The following is a 21,190-nucleotide window of genomic DNA, read 5'->3' as shown; positions in this document are numbered from 1 at the left end:
CAAAAGTCAGCATGGTTTCTGCAGAGGGAAGTCGTGTCTAACTAATCTGTTAGAATTCTTTGAAGGGGTTAATAAACATGAGGACAAGGGGCACCCGGTGGACATAATATACCTAGATTTCCAGAAAGCCTTTGACACGGTCCCACACCAAAGGCTTTTATGTAAATTAGGTGGTCATGGGATAGGAGGAAAGGTCCTTTCATGGATCGGGAATTGGTTAAAAGACAGAAAACAAAGGGTGGGAATAAATGGTAAATTTTCACAATGGAGGAGGGTAACTAGTGGTGTTCCCCAGGGGTCAGTCCTAGGACCGATCCTGTTCAACTTGTTCATCAATGATCTAGAAAATGAGGTAAGCAGTGAGGTGGCCAAGTTTGCAGATGACACCAAGTTGTTCAGGACAGTCAAAAGCAAAAGGGATTGTGAAGAACTACAAAAAGATCTCAGCAAACTGAGTGATTGGGCAGCAAAATGGCAAATGAAATTTAATGTGGGTAAGTGTAAGGTAATGCATGTTGGAAAAAATAACCCAAATTACACGTACTACATGATGGGGTCAAATTTAGCTACGACAGATCAGGAAAGGGATCTTGGAGTTATAGTGGATAGTTCTCTGAAGACATCCACGCAGTGTGCAGCGGCAGTTAGTAAGGCAAATAGGATGTTAGGAATTATTAAAAAAGGGATCGATAATAAGACAAAAGATATCATACGTCCCCTATATAAAACTATGGTACGCCCACATCTTGAGTACTGCGTGCAGATGTGGTCTCCTCACCTCAAAAAAGATATATTGGCATTAGAAAAGGTTCAGAAAAGGGCGACTAAAATGATTAGGGGCTTGGAAAGGGTCCCATATGGGGAGAGGCTAGAGAGACTGGGACTTTTCAGTTTGGAAAAGAGGCGATTGAGGGGCGATATGATAGAGGTATATAAAATCATGAATGGTGTGGAGAAAGTGAATATAGAAAAATTATTTACCTTTTCCCATAATACAAGAACTAGGGGACACCAAATGAAATTGATGGGTAGTAGGTTCAAAACTAATAAAAGGAAATTCTTCTTCACACAGCGCACAGTCAACCTGTGGAACTCCTTGCCCGAGGAGGCTGTGAAGGCCAGGACTCTATTAGGGTTTAAAAAAGAGCTTGATAAATTTTTGCAGGTTAGGTCCATAAATGGCTATTAGCCAGGGATAAAGTATGGTGCCCTAGCCTTCATAACAAGGGCAGGAGATGGATGGCAGGAGATAAATGACTTGATCATTGTCTTCTGTTCTCCTTCTCTGGGGCACCTGGCATTGGCCACCGTCGGCAGATGGGATGCTGGGCTCGATGGACCTTTGGTCTGACCCAGTATGGCCATTCTTATGTTCTTATGTTCTTATGTAATAAAGGAGACTTTTTTCCATAGGACCCAGCTTCATTTGTTGCAGAAATTGAATATACTGGATTAAGGGGGAAGCAGAGAGGGCTTCTTCCCTGGGTCTGTTTTCTGCAGGGTGGAGAGAGAGAGTCCCCAATCTTTTAAATATACATCATGTACAAGGGAAGTTTTCATCATATTCCCACTAACACTGAAAAACAAAATAATAAAAAAAAGTATACCCTCTACTGACCCTGAATTTTTTTCACAATTTCTTCAACTAAAGTTTAATTCACATTTTTTCGACTTTCAGTTGCTGGTGACAGGGTGAAGATTGTTGATACTAATTGCAGGCCGCTGGCTATAATTGAAAGCACTGCACAGTAATTCTTTATTGTTTTAAACTTATTTCAATTTCGATGTCTGGTTGTTATTTTCCAAAAGGAGGAGTGAAGAAAGCTAAGCTAGAAAAACAGAACATTTTAAGCACATTACCAAGCCTTACTAACTCTTTCTATGCTAGTGCTCCTTCACTATCGTCTTCCAAAGATGCTGGACCTTTTCTTCATTCCAAGAAAATTATAACTAACTACTGAAAATATGGCTATGAAACTTCCCTCTGAAAAGGATAGAAGAAAAGGTAAGCATTCCAAATCCAAAACAAAACTGTTGATAAAAAAGATGACCCACTTATCTTACCATCTGTCAGTACAGAAGATGGAGAGAATAGTAGTGATGAAGTGGGTATCTTAAAAAATCCAGCCAAATTACCTTTTTTGATAGCGTAGGAATTTAGCATTAAGTGTATTGAGAAAGGTCTGCTCCATTTTCAGAATTACAGAGACAAATTTACAGCAGTACCAATCCCATAAGCAGCATATCTCATCTCTTCTTTCTGAATGAAAGTTACCAGAGAGCTTTCTCAGAATCACTAGTGAATATATTCTAAATCCACAGGAGCAGTATTCTGTGTTGTGTTGAAACTGTTCTCATTACCTAAGATTTTTTGGTCCTTCAGAACCCTAGGCTCTTCTGACATAGAAAATGCTCAGGAGATTCTTTGTTCTCATGAAAACAGCATGGAACTTTCCAATACCAGAGTTTCACGGCTAACAGCTTTCACAAGGCAAGAACCACATCAACAGGGAAATGTCACAGCTGCTTCCAACACAAACTGCTTACTGCAAGCAAGGGCACTGTTTCTGGGGAGGGGTGACACAGTCACACATACTGGAATACTGTTTGTTCTTCTACCCCTTCCCCTTATGATCGGGCAGCAAGGCGAAAGTACACTGCTGGCATTTCTTAATCTCCTGCATCCTCTCCTTAATGGTCAAGAATGATAGGAGCGCATGCAAGCTGTGTGTTTTTCCCTTGCTCCCCAGTCAAGAGGGGATGGGGAAGCATGCAGCATCCAGATATGTGTGGTTGTAGAACCCCTCTCCAGGGTGCCTTGTGACTGATGTTAATCTTCTCTCTAAACTACACGTGGGATTTTAAGAAGGAAGGCTGTTGCCAAGTTTCATCAAAACAGAAATTAGGCAGGTATTCTTTAAGCTGTCACTGATTTAAAGTATTTCCATTTTAGTGTATTAAATGCTATTGAAACTGTACTATAGAGGACCCTTGAACTGTAAAGCATGCTTTCTTAGGGACATATGGAGGAATGTTCAGCCCTGCCTTCCACAGGTGTTGGAAAGAGAGCACCACCCAGTCCCACTTCACCTCCTGGCTCTAAAGCTACATGTACCTGCCTGCAGCCTGGCAGCAGCCCCCATCCCCACTTCTCTTACCTCTGGCTTTGTCCCTCCCATTCTCTGGAACCATAGCCCTGTTCCTTGACCCAGCTCCAAGGGTTGGGACATACTGGGGTACACAACTCTAAAAATCTGGGGCACTACTGGGGAATGGAATGATAAACTAAATGGTACTAGTCAGCCACAAGGTGAAATGGTATAAAACACCTTATGTAAATAAACCTCCGCCATTTGTAGGAGAGCATTAAAGGACATCTTTGGTACATGTAAGTGAGCTCTGTAGCCAATATGTATTTGGTACATGACAGAAAGTGACGTCATCCAAAAATCCAAAAAAGATATGTGATGTGCTAATAAGATATAAGGTCTTGGAATTTATTGCCATGGAAGTCAAACAGGAAAGGTCCTCTTTGATAGTAGATTCAACTTCTGATACGACTTATATTGCTCACTTAACTGTCATTTTATGATACTGTCCTAGTGGTGCCAAACATAAACATTTCACTGGGTTTATGTGAGTTGAAAGCCACACAAATAAATGAGTCTTCTGGATTACAAAGTCTTTACTGGACACAAATAACATTGCTATTAATAACTGCAGAGGTTATTCATACACTAACACAAGTAACATGTCTGGAAAATATGAAACTCTATGGCTGCGTCTACACGTGCACGCTACTTCGAAGTAGCGGCAGTAACTTCGAAATAGCGCCCGTCACGTCTACACGTGTTGGGCGCTATTTCGAAGTTGAAATCGACGTTAGGCGGCGAGACGTCGAAGTCGCTAACCCCATGAGCGGATGGGAATAGCGCCCTACTTCGACGTTCAACATCGAAGTAGGGACGTGTAGACGATCCGCGTCCCGCAACATCGAAATAGCGGGGTCCTCCATGGAGGCCATCAGCTGGGGGGTTGAGAGATACTCTCTCTCCAGCCCTTGCGGGGCTCTGTGGTCACCGTGGGCAGCAGCCCTTAGCCCAGGGCTTCTGGCTGCTGCTGCTGCAGCTGGGGGGTCCGTGCTGCATATACAGGGTCTGCAACTAGTTGTTGGCTCTGTGTATCTTGCACTGTTTAATGAAAGTGTGTCTGGGAGGGGCCCTTTAAGGGAGCGACTTGCTGTTGAGTCCGCCCCGTGACCCTGTCTGCAGCTGTGCCTGGCTCCCTTATTTCGATGTGTGCTACTTTGGCGTGTAGACGTTCCCTCGCTGTGCCTATTTCGATGTTGGGCTGAGCAACGTCGAAGTTGAACATCGACGTTGCCAGCCCTGGAGGACGTGTAGACGTTATTCATCGAAATAGCCTATTTCGATGTCGCAACATCGAAATAAGCTATTTCGAAGTTGGGTGCACGTGTAGACGTAGCCTATAAGTTCAAATCATAAACTAAGCCCGCTAGCTAGTACATGCCATTCATGGCTCATTCTCTGAATTTAGCTGGAACTTGTAGCAAAGATTCTTTCATGGATCTCATAAACTTCAGTTTTATTCAGACATGTTTTGTTTGTTTTGTTGGGCATTGTTTTTGTAACATTTTCCATATGATGGCAGTTTTTATCAAAAGTGAGCAAGGAATGCTCCTTATCCCAAAAATCCTGTTGGATGTGCTGCTATGCTGAATCTTGTAAAATAATTCTAGTGATCTTTGAAGACATTCAAATTTATTTGAAAGAAATAATGGGCAATAACAAAGAAAATGATGAAACTTGAAGGAAAGCCCAATCATTGTCTGGATCATGCTATTGTTTCTAATTTATTCACTTTTTTGCAAGAGTTTATCATAAGCTTATGGTCCCAATTTGAGGATTTTGAGGGGGAAAAAAATAAAAACTTTGAGGAATGATGGCCACGATTGCTACCATGAAAAATACCAAAACAAACAATTACAGATGACAAAAGGGACACTACTGTCTCAAAAAAGAAGGAATTCTATGGCTGAATTCTTTTAAGTTACACATGATCATCTAGTTCCGGAAATAAAGAAGTGAATGTTATGCCAAACTGTCCACAAAGTTTGGCTTCCTTACATCTCTTGATCAATTATGAAGTGAAAAGCAGCTGAAAGCATGCACTCAGATACTGCTTCACACTTAGCCAAATCAGCTTTTTGCCAAAATACATCAATTTTCAGCATTTATAAGATCCTGTGACATTTAGGATGAGAACACTACTGAAATCATTAAATTTTTGCATGAGAAACTGAAGAGTAATATCTTCCTGAATAGTTTAATTATGATGATATTGTATTTGACTGTACCCATTGCCAACTCTGAAGCAAAGCAATCATTCACTATGCTAGCCTAAATAAATATATATCTTTGGCCAGCTATAGCTGAAACAAAGCTGACTGTTCTTGCTATTATATCAGTTGAATGGGATTTATTTTGGTTGCTGTCATGTGAGGATACTGTAATTGAATTTGCAGCACTTAATGATCGTGAGATGCCAATTTAAACACACAGTATTTGATCTGACTTTTAATGTTTTATGTTTTTATGTTTATTGAGGCACTACATAACATGTTCATTGTCTTTGATTTTGTATTCATAGTTATCCAATAATGTACATGATTTGTTGGTTCCCATAAATTGGGTAATTTTTATACTTTCATTTATGTCATGTTCATGAATAGGGGATTTCTTAGGGTGGAAAAAAAAGCATAACCCATTAGCTGCAAATATCTAGTCTCCTTAATCAAGATGTGCAGGAAGAGAAAGGAGATTCTCACGAGTAACAAAACAAACCATTTGCCTGGACAACTGGATTCTATTCCTTTGTTCCATATTTTCTAGGTAATGGTAGTTGAGCTACTTAAAGCAAACATCTTATTACCATAGTGCTTGACTTGATGTCCTGAGTCTGATTTTCAGGAATGCTAAGAATTTGTAGTTTCAACTAAAGCCAAAGGGAACCATGACAAGTGCTGCTATATAATTCTAAATAATCTCAAAAGTCAGTCCCTAGTTGTCTTAAACTGGGCATCCCAAATTACTGAATACTTTTGAAATTACTGTCCCTGTTCCTCAGCTCTGCATCTGTAAAATGGGAATAATATCACTCACATACCTCACAGGAATTTTATAAACATAAATTAGTTGTTTGTGAAGCACTCTGATACTACTCAGAAAAGCCTATGAGGCAATTTATGTCTGTTTTCAGAACAAGGGTTTGAAGAGTGAATAGTTAAGAAGGCTAATGGCCAGAAACTGAACAAAGAAGAAAAATTAAAATATTGAATATGTGAGCATAGTGCTTCCTGTACACTGAATGACACAAGCTCTTGCGGGAAAAAAAGAAGTGATTGTAATTAAACACTGTGTCACTGCATACAAATGAGGGGAGCATAATAAGTTTGAACTGATAATCTTAACTCTGGCATTTCCTAACTTCCAAGTGCTTCACTTTGCAGCCTTAATCATGTTTTTTTTAAGATTGTGTGTGTGTGCGCGTACATGTGTGTGTTATTCTGTGTGAGGTTTTACTTTTATCACCGTACTATATGAGCATCTTTTAGCAGTGCATTTAGAAATGTGGCTAACATCTGGCATGTATTGTCTGTTGTTTATCTCATCCTCTCCCTGGGGACAATTCTGTGACCACTGAAGTGGTTTTGGTATTCTAGACTTTTTTGTTTATCTCCAAAATCTACACAACTACTCCTTCAGCTGGAGAAGGCAAGGTTGAAGGTGCAGCCCTTGAATTTGAACAAAAGAGCAAGACAACCCTTGGCCATTTTAGAGGCAGGCAACTGAACTCATCTTTAGTTAACAGATTAGTAAATATGTATTGTGTTATACACTCTTTTTTATCTACAGAACATTTTTCTTAATTTTGATGAAAAAATTATTAAGTCAGATACTGAGTTAAAACCATGTCATATAGAAGTATCTTGTAACTACTGTTTACTTTTCATTTTCTTAAACTGAACATGTAGAACATTTAGAATAAATTTTAAAAATTATTAAGGATATTTCTTCCTGCATGCAGAATGACATTTCTATACCAGATCAGGAGCTCTTTGTACTTTGGGTGATGGTTAACGTTAATCTAATAGGTACACTGTTTTGTAGTGTAAAGTGAATATCAGAAAGATATGGGAAAGAAAATCAGAGAGTTACGGCAAAATACAAAATTGGGTAGACTATTAATCATAAGGAGTCAAAATATCCTGCAAGAGACCATTCAAGATAAAATAGCCAATTAACACCACTACATTTGTATGACAAAGGAGAGTTAGTGGGTTACAGATTGTTGCAATGACATTGAGATGAGAGGAAAAAAAGCTAGTTTAGGGACCCTGGAAAAACATTTTCTAATACCATAATAGTGAATATTTTGTGGTGGTTGTTTTATTTAGCCTCATCTTTTAAAAAGATCCTTACAGTTTTCTTTTCTTGTTTAATCTTATTGAGATATATATACAATTGTTAATCATTGGGAAGCTACCTGTTTCTGGCTATTTGAGCTTTCAAGTATTATTACTACTATTACTGCTACTGCTACTACTACTACTACAGTATAGTCCATCATCATGAAGGAGGACAATATGGAGACAAATTAATTTCAAGGAATTTTCATGAAGAAAATAAGAAATTTCAAAATTGATAATAAAATTACATAACACAAAGCAAGAAAAGTTCTCAGTTCTGTGATGAACTACTTGTATTATTCATATTACTCACAGATTTCTGAGGATGAGATACTGTACAATAAAGTCACTGAAAAACAAGTTTCTCTTTGTTTTACAAATGAAAAGAAAACAATGAGTCACATACAGAAAAAAGAAAAAAGAACAGTTTACAACCACCACCTGTTAGAAGGAGACAGTTTCTTATTTACAGCACAGGCAATCAGTAAAATATCTGGGTAAACCTGCTTCAAAATCCAGATTTCGGCCATCTCCCACATTGGCAAAATGTGTAAGTGATGTCCCATTTTTTTTCACTTCATCCTTTTTAATCAGAGGAACTTACCCATAAAGACACACAGAAAATTGTAAGTAGTTAAGACTCAGAAGGAGTTCAGCAGTTTGGGGAGTAAGCTGTTTAGTTTTTAGAGGACTAAAGTATATTAAATAAATTTTATAAGCAAATAAAAAGTCATTAATTTCTATGTATAACTTCAGATAATAATATCCAGTTACAGAACAAAATGCTGGCATCCTGCAGACCAAACAAATTTAAGGAAAATGAAGGTTTCCTAGGTATGGAATTGTAAATAATCATTGTTCCACACCCTTAATATCTGCTGCTGAATTATTTCTATATTTAAAAAAAATCAGGTTGAATATGTTAAAAAAATCAATTTATAAAAATCATACCCATTGAAGACTCATCAGTCTTTGTGAGTGCCATTTCTATTGATTGATCACTGATGACACAGTGCTTTGCCTGTAATACTCCCTTGTTATGAGTATCATGCCTTTCCATTATATTGTTATAAAATGATGGATGTTGTTCTTTGCAAAGAGTTCTGCGAATGCTCCACGAATCAAAAAAGGAAAACATAGGTACTAAAACAAATAAATTTATCCCAAATTGTACTATAAAATAATGTTATGAATTAGAGGACATCTTTATTTTGATGTAACTAAAACCTCCTTTCAGACTCCAGTGCAAAGACATGCTTTTTAAAAGTACATATTAGGTGATGATGCAGTGTAAGAATTATTATAAAGGTAATAAAAGCAAATCATGGAAGAACGGATTAAATGTCTCAGGGGATCTGAGGGCAGGAAGCTGGACTTACAGACTTCTTGTAGTCTCTTGTAGCACTACATTTCTATGGGATATAATAGGAAGGGTTTCTTGCAGATTCAAATCCTGAGGGTTTGGTATTGTATATGAAGCTTAATAGTATTTGCAATAGAGTTTCTTGTTCCCATATCACAACTGACAACTAGTATGGCAGTCCCATTAGAAAAATAGCAGATGAAGGCTACGTCTACACGTGCAGCCAACATCGAAATAGCTTATTTCGATGTTGCGACATCGAAATAGTCTATTTCGATGAATAACGTCTACACGTCCTCCAGGGCCAGCAACGTCGATGTTCAACTTCGACGTTGCTCAGCCCAACATCGAAATAGGCGCAGCAAGGGAACGTCTACACATCAAAGTAGCACACATCGAAATAGGGATGCCAGGCACAGCTGCAGACAGGGTCACAGGGCGGACTCAACAGCAAGCCGCTCCCTTAAAGGGCCCCTCCCAGACACAGTTGCACTAAACAACACAAGATCCACAGAGCTGACAACTGGTTGCAGACCCTGTGCCTGCAGCATAGATCCCCAGCTGCCGCAGAAGCAGCCAGAAGCCCTGGGCTAAGGGCTGGTGCCCACGGTGACCATAGAGCCCCGCAGGGGCTGGAGAGAGAGCATCTCTCAACCCCCCAGCTGATGGCCGCCATGGAGGACCCAGCAATTTCGACGTTGCGGGACGCGGATCGTCTACACGGTCCCTACTTCGACATTGAACGTCGAAGTAGGGCGCTATTCCTATCTCCTCATGAGGTTAGCGACTTCGACGTCTCGCCGCCTAACGTCGAAGTTAACTTCGAAATAGCGCCCGACGCATGTAGCCGCGACGGGCGCTATTTCGAAGTTGGTGCCGCTACTTCGAAGTAGCATGCACGTGTAGACGCAGCTGAAATGAATGACCTTTTCAGTTCTAGAGGCAGTCCCTCCAAACTAGAACTGTCATATTGTTTGAGGACAGTATCACAACCATTGTACTTATTGTGCTTGATCTGTGATTGAACTGAGAAAAGAGGTACATCCTTTGAAAAGCTCTAATACTAACTTCCATAACCCCTCTTTCCACCTCACCTCCACAAAAAGTCTGACAATTTCAGAAAAAAATGCAAAGACACATGACCACACTAGGCACTACATAATCCTTTGTAAACGTCTTTTTGCTTAAAGAGGAAAAACATGAGTGAATGGTTGGCCTTTCTCACTTTAAAGTATTTAAAGATGTATAGGAAGTAAATATGTATAATATATCAGAGGAAAAAATCTGGACCCTTCAAGTAATGTTTGTAAATATTTAATTAAATCCATTTAGTTAACATAATGTTGTCATATGTCTCTAGAGCTGCAGCAACAGAGCAGACTGCAGTTGAAGTTCTTCAAATTTCATATGCTTGGGGTCAACCATTCAGATCATGAGGTGAAGACAGCAGAGGATGAAGAATAGACCTCAACAGATGGCATTAGAGCACAGCAAGCAGAACTCTATGATTCTTTCATTTGTTTAGTATGTATTTGGGAAAGTCTGTCTGTCTGAAAGTAGCGTAGTAGCTCTACAATTAATACAGTTCTCCAAGTAAGGCTTGCAGTGACCAACCGAGGCATAACTGATTTTATGATACATTGCATTTTCAGTGTTGTGCTTGTGTCTACTACTTACACATGCATTTCCAGGTTTTGTAGTGGTTGCAAGGATGAAAATTTGTGTTCAGGGTCTCCTTTGTCTGGTCTAAACCTAGATCCAAGCCCGGGCCCTCTAGTAATAGGGGCAGGTGGTGAGTCCTGCCCTGAAGAGTGGGCAGGTAACCAAAGTAGCCTTAACGGATTCAATGATCCATTGCATTTTCAGGGTAGAGCCTGTGTCTATTGAAACATACATTTCAGTTGCAAATTATTGTTCTGTGGGCCTCCTTTGCCAGGTCTAAACCTAGATCCAAGCCTGGGTACTAGGGGCAGGTGGTGGCTCCTCCCCAGAGTGTCGGTCAGCATACACATGTGGTGAACGAGGAGAATATAAGACCCCACAGGCATAGGGACAGCAGAGGGTCCTGTGTGTCTGGCTGCAGTCATGAATCTGTGGTGGCAAGCTGATTGTAAGAGCCCCGTGTCAGATTGCTTTTTGTCAGGGTAATACTCTGCGTGCAGCAGTCAGTACCATCCATCCAGGTGAAAAGGGGAGGGACCCAGGTCGAGGGCCCTGGAGCTTCTCCTGTCTCCCCAGCCAGCTGAGACAAACTTCTCCAGTGTGGCAATGTCAAGAAAAACTCCTTTAGTTTTGCACACATCTTGTTTATGTTTCAGTCCACAGATCTTGTCCTGTCCCACTGTCCCAAGATACTGTACGACCATTAGTCATCAGCTAACAGCAGATGGGATTTTGATCTTCTCTTGATAAGGCCTCTTTCTCCTTCTTGGGTAGATTCATTTGCAGGGCTCCGCTCCTATTATTCTGTGACCACCAAGTTGCTGCTGGCAGCTGGTTGTACAGACAGGCTGGCTTCAGAGACTGAGTCCATTGCACACACACCCATGTTCATACTTTCCTCACTCATTCAAAGGAAAGCTCACTTCAGAGAAAGCAATTATATTTACAAAGGAACAGCCAGGATTTCTTACAGACTTATGGTATCTATAAACAAGTTCATACTAACTTAGAATACTTAATATAGATCGAGCAGCTGAAGGTCTTAAAACCAACAATGAATGGAAGTTATTGCACTGGACTGAATGGAGGCTTTATATAACAGGAGTAACCTGAATATTGCTGTGATTGTTTTTGTAAAGGATGAAGTATCATAAAGGCAAATTCAAATGGATTGCATGATAGTTTGGAGTTAGGACTGCAAATAGTTCCTTGTTTTTTCACCTCTTTACAACAAAATTAGGAGCTAATGAATGTTGCAAAAAGCATCAAGAAATACCATAGTTGATTGTAGATGAGTAAAGCTGTAAACAATAAAGTTTTATAATAATATCCTGTAAGAATATATGAACAAAGGGTAATGATTAGTTAAACAACTGTAACTCTGTTGCCATCCTTCTCCAGTTATCAGAAAGAAGAGGCCTTTCAGTCTGATGGCAGAGAGACATCAGGCTGACTGTTTGTGTCTCCAACTGATGTCATGGTGGAAATAGCTCAGAAGGATCCCCATGATTCATGTGATCACACTGTTGCTCTTAGGAGTAACCAGAACACAGGTTGTGGTGTGAAGGAGATATAATAAATAATTAAAGGTTTGTACTAACAAAAGTTTGTCTTAAGAATTAGATTGACTATCTCACAAAGGCAGTTCTATCTTATGTGAAGCAGTAATGTGATCCTGGGGTAGTGGGAGGGAAAGAGTGAAGAGGTAAGGAATGTGAGTGTTTAAAGAGATAAAACATTAAAGTTTGCCTCAGTGTCCAGATGGCCAAAGTGGGAGTTAATAACGTGGGAGAACCAAGATGCTATCTGAGGGGCCCCGGCTAAAAGGGAGACTGGTAGCAGACAGAGAGATGATGTTGGAGTTAAAGGCAATCACCCCCAAATAAAATAGATAACATGACTCAAAACAACCCCAGAGAAGGGACACCAACTTGCTGACAATGAGAAACAACTTCCAGATAAACAGATGTTACATGAACTGATTGTGACTGGTTAAGAGCTGAGAAAGCACAGCACATAGAACCGGGGTGTCTTGCATGAATTGCCAAGTCTGGTCTTATCAATCTTGGATCACCAGTTCAAACTAGTAGAAGCCCTGATCCTCATTTCCTTACATCAACTCACCTGGCCAGTGACCATATGTGAGCAACAGACTGGTAACTATAACATCAACAAGGTGGTTTGGATATGGGTGTGTGTATGTGAATGTGTGGGTATAGTGCACTATATGTATATGCTAGAATATTACTTTGTCAATAAATGTGGCATTTTGCCTTATCCACCGAAGAAGAAAGATGCCTTCTAATTATTTAAGTTGCCTATTATTGCTTCCTTCTTCTTCTTCTTCTTCTTCTTCTTCTTCTTCTTGATATACTCTAATATTGGCAACATTATCAACTGGAGTACCTGAGGGGAAAGTCCAAGACTCATTGTTCGAATCGGTATAATTCCCAAAGGAATTTCCCTTGATAATTGGTTGGTGAAATCTGTATGCCGAATTCACAACCAGTTTGACATCTGGGCCCTGATTCATTCCCTGAGGTTGGTACTCATGTTCTTCAGTCACTGCAGACAGTGTTACAGGATCCTGTACTGAGCAAGTCATTTTGGTCTTGTTTTGTTTTGTTTTTTAAATGCAGAAGTTCATGTACTACCAACAGAAATCTGTGAAAATATGATTGTGTAACCATCATGATTGTGTAACCATCATGCTCTCCAGATCACCAGACAGAACAAGTGAATGGCATTTTCTTTATTAAAGGAGGAGACCCAGTTGTGGTGACGGAATATGGAGTGTTCTTATGCTTTGTGCAAAGGACAGTGGAAAACTGGACAAACCTTAAGATCTCAAGTAACTGGATTCAAGATGTCAAAGTTGGAACTATGAATTAAAATCAGGTAATGGAAATTTTGTATTCTACATAAGAAAAATAAATAAAAAGTTGATGAAACATTAATGTGTCCTTACTACTGTATGATCTTTTTATGTAAGGGAGGTATGGTCTGTCTGTAAACACAATCATTGTTCCACTAAAAATGATAAATCCAATCAGAAAACAGAGAAGCATAGCCAGAAGAAAGTGTAAAGCTATGTCTACGCTACAGCGATCTGTCAACAGAAGTTGCTGTTGGAAGGTATCGTCCAGCAAAACTTCTGTTGACAGATTGCGGCCACACACAAAAGCTGATTGTTCTGTAGATCTGTTCCATCAACAGAGAGTAGCTGAACTGCCAGCTGCTCTCCTGACAGATCAGTCCACTGGAAGCACAGCAGACAGGGCTGCTCAGTGACTCAGAAGCCCTGTCTATCGATAGAGGACACCCTTGAGTATCCACACAGCTTTTTTGTGGACAGATTCTGTCAAGAAAGGCATTATGCCTTGTGGAGGACAGGCACAAGTCTGTGGACAAAAGTGCCGAGTTCTGTTGATTTACTATCAACAGAGTGCATTTTTAGTGTGGACGCTCCACGAATGACAAAACCAGGGTTTTGTCAACAAAACTCTTTAGTGTACTTGTAGCTTAACTGTCTTAAATGATTGGTTGTAAGTGCATTTCTATATAAACTACGATTCAATTTTTTGTAAAGAATTTTGGGATTGTGTTTGGAAAAATGTAGTAATTTATACATTTGTGTGACTCATAACTGACTTGATTTCAATTTTTTAGTGGCTTTGTGTCAATATTTTCTTTTTCTTTTCTTTTTGATTATGAACCAAAATATGCTTATACAGTTTTTAGACTATATCAAGTATGAAGTTTGAGTAATCTCAGTTAAATATGTGGGCTTGTTCATCCACCAGGTTAGATTTAGTGTTATATGAGTCAGTAAGTGTCTGTCTTTTGATAATATGTCAGCTGAAAATTTCCTTTCAAACAAAGTAAACTCTTTCATATCCGGCAACCCTGGAACTGGGAGGTTGCTGGATATTCACATATTCTGCTTAAGAGAGAGGCTGGGACACTGGGTTTGGGGAATTCCAGCAGCCCCAGGGCTGGGAGAACTCTTCCAGGGTGTGGACCTCTGCCAGCACCTCAGGGCTGGGAGCCAGAGAGAGCTAAGGGAACTCTGGTGGCCCTGGAATGTGGGGCAGGTAGATGGCCAGGGTGGGGGAATGCCAGTAACCCTGGGGCATGGGGTTCTGCCAGTGGCCTCAGGGCTGAGAGCCCACTGGGGCTAGGGTGATTCAGCAGCCATGAGATTCAGGGATTGCTGGCAGGGAGCAGAGCTCCACTGGGGCAAGGGGAACCCTAGCAGTCCCAGGGCTTAAAGCAGGCAGGTCCAGCCCTGGGGACCCAGGTGGGTTTTCCCTGGTAGTGCTGGGGCTGGGAGAACTCCAGCAGCCTGCAAGGGTGGAAACTGGGGTAGTCTCAGCCGGGAGAACCCAGGGGCAGAGCTGGCAGGGGATGATGATGTGAGTTAATCAAGAGTTCCGATGAAAGAATATTGGATATGAGGGAGTTTACTGTACCTGTCAATTTCTTGATTAATTAATGATTATTTTTTTAAATAGATAATGTTAGAGTACCTCAGGAGAGAAATTAGAATTCTAGGGACCTGTAAAGTAAAGCTGTTAGAGATTAACAATGGTTCTTTGTTGTATTTATCTGAAATATGACATCTTCAAGTGAGTATGATTTTAAATCAGTTTGTCTTTTATAATTACTTTGTGCCAAGAGGACATTTTGCTGTCAAGCAAATTAGAATACTTCTGCACAATAAAGATTCAGTAAAAGAAACATAAACGTATTTTCCTATATTATTATTTTAAAGTAATTAACATCATACGTGCTCTTGGTATGATAATAGATACCCTGAAATATTGTTATCTCTTTTGAATTATAAACATTTCAGAAAACAATAAATCCACTTTAAGCAGATTAGCAAATGAATATAAATCCCTTGAGCATCACTTCTAACTCCAAGGCTGAGTCTACACTAGCAAGTTCTTTCAAAAGATCCCACAGAGCATTTACACACAAAAAAACTGGTTTTTCAAAAGTAAATTGAAAGAATGTGGTGCTCCTTTTGAAAGCTCTCTTCCACTCCCATTTCACGAACAACACCTTATTTTGAAAGCTTCTTTCAAAAGAAAATGTGTGTAAACTTTTGAACGAGGGCTTCTCATTTTTCGATCTCTGGCCCATTCTTTCAAAAGAGCAGGTTCTGTGTGGATGCTCCATTTCAAAAAAGCAGATCATTCTTCTGATATGCTTTTTTGTGTGTGGACACACTCTTTCAAAAGAAGCTCTTTCGGAAGAGATCTTCCATAAGGGCTCCTTTTGAAAAATCTCAGTAGTGTAGATGTAGCCCTGAGAAAAATACCTTCTGACATTTTAAATAAATTATAGCTTTTTAACATTTTGAAACAATCTAAGGCTTAATAGATACCTTTTTGCTTTATAGAGTTTGGTGGGATTTCCAAAAAAAGATTGTTGAGAAGATACCACACCTTCTTCTATTCACTTCTATAGTTTTTTAGAATAATTTATACAAAACTTTGTTTTTATTTTCTGATGTAATCGTCCAAAGTACCTTATGAATTTAGGATCACAATCAAACTGATTTTACAAGCAATTCTGCTACTAAATCCCTTATGTTCTTTTGAAAATCTCTTTTGTTCCTGCTGAATTCTCTGAGATATTTCCATCTGAGAGGACATACTGAAGTGCCTGGAATAGTAACAGAGAGGTTAGTGCTTTGAGTAATCTTCATGGCATGTCTCAAAGTCACATGGAACATGAAGGAATACCATACACTCTTTGGCTATGTCTACACTAGTGATATTTTTTTCAGAAAAGCCTGGGCTCTGTGAAAAATCCCAGGGAATGTCTACAGACAAAATGTGTTCTTTCGATATTAAATCTGAAAAATGCAGCACTTCTTCTAATGGCCCTCTTTCTCTCTCAGATGAGGAAGAGAGACTTTTTCTGAAAGATTCTTTCAGAAAAAAATGAATGTGTGTAGACACCCCAGAGTCCCTTTTTTAGAAAAAGCAGTCCTCATGGCACCAGATATTTTGATCCCTGGTCTGTTCTTTTGAAAGACGAGGGGCTGTGTGGATCCTCTCTGTCGAAAGAATGGATCGATTTTTTTTCAATTCACTTTTTTGTGAGTGGACGTTCTCTTTTGAAAGAAGGTTTTTCAGAAGAGATCTTCTGGAAGAACTTATTTTGAAGGATCACTGTAGTGTAGACATAGCCTTTGTGGTTGCTGATACAGAAAATGTTGCTGGAACTCTGGAGTAGTTACAGTTGGATAGAACTGCTTTGTAGCCACAGAATATCAACACACATTCCCCCATAGATGCACAAGGATTATAAAATAAACTAATTTTGTTTTTCTAATGCATGTATTAGAGGCCTATATTTTGGTCTTGTATGATAGATAAGCAATTGGGTTAACTTAATTCCTGTAAGTGCTACCTTTGATTCATAAATGGAAATTCCAGTAATGGTAAGGACTGGAGTTGTGATGCCATATCTATCAATATTGCCTTCCTCTAATGGTATTTTCAGTGGATCTTGACTAATTTCATCAGTTCAATCACTGACAGAATATACATTTATTGCCTAAGAAACTGCAGAGTGTTCCTTTTTGGATGCTGAGAAATCCAGCTTCCTAAAGATGATGGAAGATAAAGATAATAGTCTTCAACATTAATGACTGCTTTCTGTTTAGGAAGCTGGGTTATTTTAAACATAATGACAAGTAGTGAGATTTGCAAAAGGGTTCACTACTCAGACATGTCCATCCTCCTATGTGAATCAACTGAGTCTTGGAACTTCTGAAACTCTGATATAGGAAAACCGGAATAGGCTTGGATATTTCATAGATTAATGGATTACAAGGCCAGAAGGAACTATTTTGCACATCCAGCCACCCCTATAAAATAGACCAAAAAACCCCTATGCAACAAACAAACAAACAAACAAATAAATAAATAAAAATACTGAGTGGATCTTCTAGAAAACTATTTAATCCTAATTTTAAAATGTTAACCAATGGAGAATCCACCATGACCCTGGATAGATTGTTTCAGTTGTTAACTACTCTCTTCAAAAATGTCTGAGTTATTTGCAGTCTGAATCTGTTTAAATTCAACTTCCAGCATTGTATTGAACAATACTTTTCACTGCCAGGTTGTTAAATATTTGCTTTTCATACAGCTACATGCCCTTAATTTTCTCTTTGTTAAGATATATTGAGTTCTTTATAAGGTATAAGATATATTGAGTTCATTATAAGGCTTGTTTGTCAATCCTTTAATCATTTATGTATTTTTCTCTTCTCTTCAGTTTCTTAATACCCTTTCTGAATTACGGTCACCAAAACTGGGCAAGTATTCCATCAGGTGACAGATATGGAGATTAAATAACTTCTTTTCTCCCTCATAATATTTCCCTGCTTATGCATCCTCAGACTGCATTGCATTTTGTGGTCACTGATCTTGTGGTCACCCAAATCTTCTTAAGAGTCACTGACTTGCAAGATACCATCCCAATCCTGTAAGTGTGACCTATATTCTCTGTTCATAAATATATTCATTTACTTTGAGATGTACTAAAAAGTATATTGTCTGCATGCACCACCTGTCCAAGGAATCCAGTTTGTTCTGAAACAGTGACATGTCCTTTCCATTATTTACCACTCCCCCAAATTTTGTGTCATTTGCAAATTTCACCTGTCAGAAAATACTTACAATTTTTTTCAGTCCATGTTTTCCTAATTTGATTTCCTGCAGCAGTGGTTTTCAGTCCACAGAGCGCTTGCTACTGAACAGCTGGTTAGTCACATGATACTGATTAATTTTCCTTGTTTCCAGCTGCTAGATTAAAATTGAAAGACAGCTGAGACACATTAAGGCCTTATTTTTTCATGTAAGAAATGACTATGTTTGACACAGTGAAATCATGCCACAGAAAGAATCATCCACACCGCATAATGGGAGGTAAGTTGAGAAACATACTCTATAAATGGAACTCAACAAGGATGCATAGCTCTAAATGAGATTATAGGATACCGAGTGTGTAAAATTGTAAATAAAGCCCTGTAACCTACACCACTGATATCTGCAAAAGCCAATTCCCAAAACATCACAGCATGTTTGGTTCCCTATGTCGATAATATATTAAGCAATGGAAAACATTCCATTCCTTACCTAAAAATGGGAAGTCAAACACTGAATTTAGAAATGAATGTATGCTTTTATTTGCTTTTGTCTTATTTTACAAATAAGCATTCTTTCAAGGAATCCTTTGAAATGCTGGAACACAAACACATTTGTATAAACAGATATACACCTGAGTCATAATCAGGCTACAGGAAGCTTGAAATGCATATTGAACAACTATTTCAGAAAAAGAAGCCCTCTTCTTCTAACTTTGAAGTTTATGAGGCAGCTCTTCTTTACCCTTGTTAGGCCTGGAGTGAGGGAGCCACAGCAACAACATGTGTTGCAGAGCTAGCAGGGAAGTGAGAACTCTGTTTTGGAGAATTTCAGCAGCAGTCCAGCCTGGTGCTGTGGGCTTGAGGGGGAAGGAGCTCTACTGTCTGTAGCATATGCTGAACTATGAGGCAGTTCCTCAGCATTTGGAGCAGCTCTCTTGGGCTTCCCATCCAACTATTCGAGGGGAATGGTGGAGACTAGTCAAGCAAAGGAGGACTGTGAGTTCCTCAAAGCGAAGGCCATCTTTCATGACTGTTTGGAAAGTGTACAGGACATTCTAGGAACTGACAATATCCTGCAATATCGTCAGTGGATTTCTCCTCATTAAATTAAACTACATTGAGCTAAGTTTAACATCTTTGGGGTATATTGTATTAGAATAGCTATTGTGTTTGTGGAATAGTATGTGTTTCAGGGGAGGGGTAAATAGGAGACAAGCATGGAGAAATTGACACTCAGATTGTGACATCTCTAGAAAAGCTGCTGCCCCTTTGTAGATGATTCACATATACTAATTCAGATTGGATTCTTCAGGGAACACAGACACAGGGGATTTTGACTGGTGTGAAATTATCTCATGGCCTTTTTTCCTGATCCAGGAAACAGAGGGTATGTCTACACACCAGTCTTATTCCAAAATAAGCTATTCTAGAAGAGCTATTCTGGATACAGCTTATTTTGAAATAACACTGCTGCATACAAAATGCATTTTGAACTAGGCCTCAGCAATTTTGACATAAAGGCTGTAGCCGCACTAGCCCCTAAGAGGGGCTATGGTAATGAGCCACTTCAGCAGATGCTAATGAGGTCCTGCCATGAAAATGCAGCACTCCATTAGCATAATGGTGGCCATGCACTCTTCAAAAGTGCTGGTTTTGAAACACACACTGCCCGTGTAGCCAGGGGCCTTTTGAAATGACCCTCATGATTTTAAAAGCCCCTTTTTCACATTTGGTTTTGGGATGAGGGGACTTTCAAAATCAGGGGTGTCATTTTGAATGGCCCTTGGCTGCATGGGTGGAGTGAGTTCCGAAACCAGTATTTTCGAAGCACAAAGCACGCATGGCCACCATTATGCTAATAGCTATCTTGCAGTAGGCACTGTTCCTCCTGGAATGAAGTTTACCTATTTTGAAATAAGCCATTCAGTATTTCAAAATTATTTTGAAATAGTGATTGTGTTCTGTAGATGCTAGAAAAGTTACTTTGAAATAATGGCTGTTGTTTCAAAATAATTTTGCTGTGTAGACATACTCAGAGATGATCTGTGGTCAGGTGAGAGCCACAGTTCTTTTGGAAAGATTAGGAGGGCTGGCCTACTGACGTCCCATAAGACTGGGTGCTTGTTGTAAATTGATGCTGTGATGAAGAATGTGTTTGTGGTGTGGTGGTGAACTGTTAAATATTACTGCTGCCAGAATCCATGCCAAGATAATGTCTGGTAAGCAAATTAACAAGCAGGTGTGCTTTTGTTCATTTTAATGGTTTAGCCGTGTGACACTGAACTCCATATACTTCATAGTAGTATTATGATAAGATTATGTCATATTCCTGATGTACATTGTATAAAATGGGTCATGTAAGGTATAATTAGAAAACATATGATGTGCTAATATAATTCTTATTTTATACATATGTCATTTTTCTATCTGAAGGTATGAAAATTGACTATGCATCTATATTTCACATGTAGTCACACCTGGGTGACAGTGAATGATTTGAATCTATATAGAAGGCTTTGAAGGCCCTTACCAAGGTAATAGGCCATTAGGAAAAAAAAACAGGTCTTAAAAGAAGCTTAACCCCTCCTGGTGAGATTTCCTGAAAATACTCCAGACAGACTGTAATTAATGGCTTTTAAGAATCTTCCAAGGGCACATGAGCTGACTTGCTTAGGGACCCATATGGAGAGGTGGGGCCAGAAAGGCCCAAAGATGGCAAAGACATTGCCTCCAGAGAGGGATCCCTGGGCAGAGACCATTCAAGGAGTGCAGAAATAAGTAAGGATCTGAGTGCAGGAAGATGACAGGAAGAAAAAAGCCACCTGGAAAAAGCCAGTGGATAAGTTCTGGTGGACTGTTTAATCCAGAAGGGATTTAATTAGTATTTCACATAATACTGTGTGTGACTCAGCTGTAAATCTAGTCTATACGGTGCCACAGGACTTCTTGTTGTTCTGTAAGGCTGAGTTACTGAAGACCTACCACAAACAAAGAGAGTGCAAGC

This window comes from Carettochelys insculpta, chromosome 1 (genome assembly GCF_033958435.1).
Source record: "Carettochelys insculpta isolate YL-2023 chromosome 1, ASM3395843v1, whole genome shotgun sequence".
NCBI lineage: Eukaryota > Metazoa > Chordata > Testudines > Carettochelyidae > Carettochelys > Carettochelys insculpta.
This window is presented reverse-complemented; position numbering follows the sequence as displayed.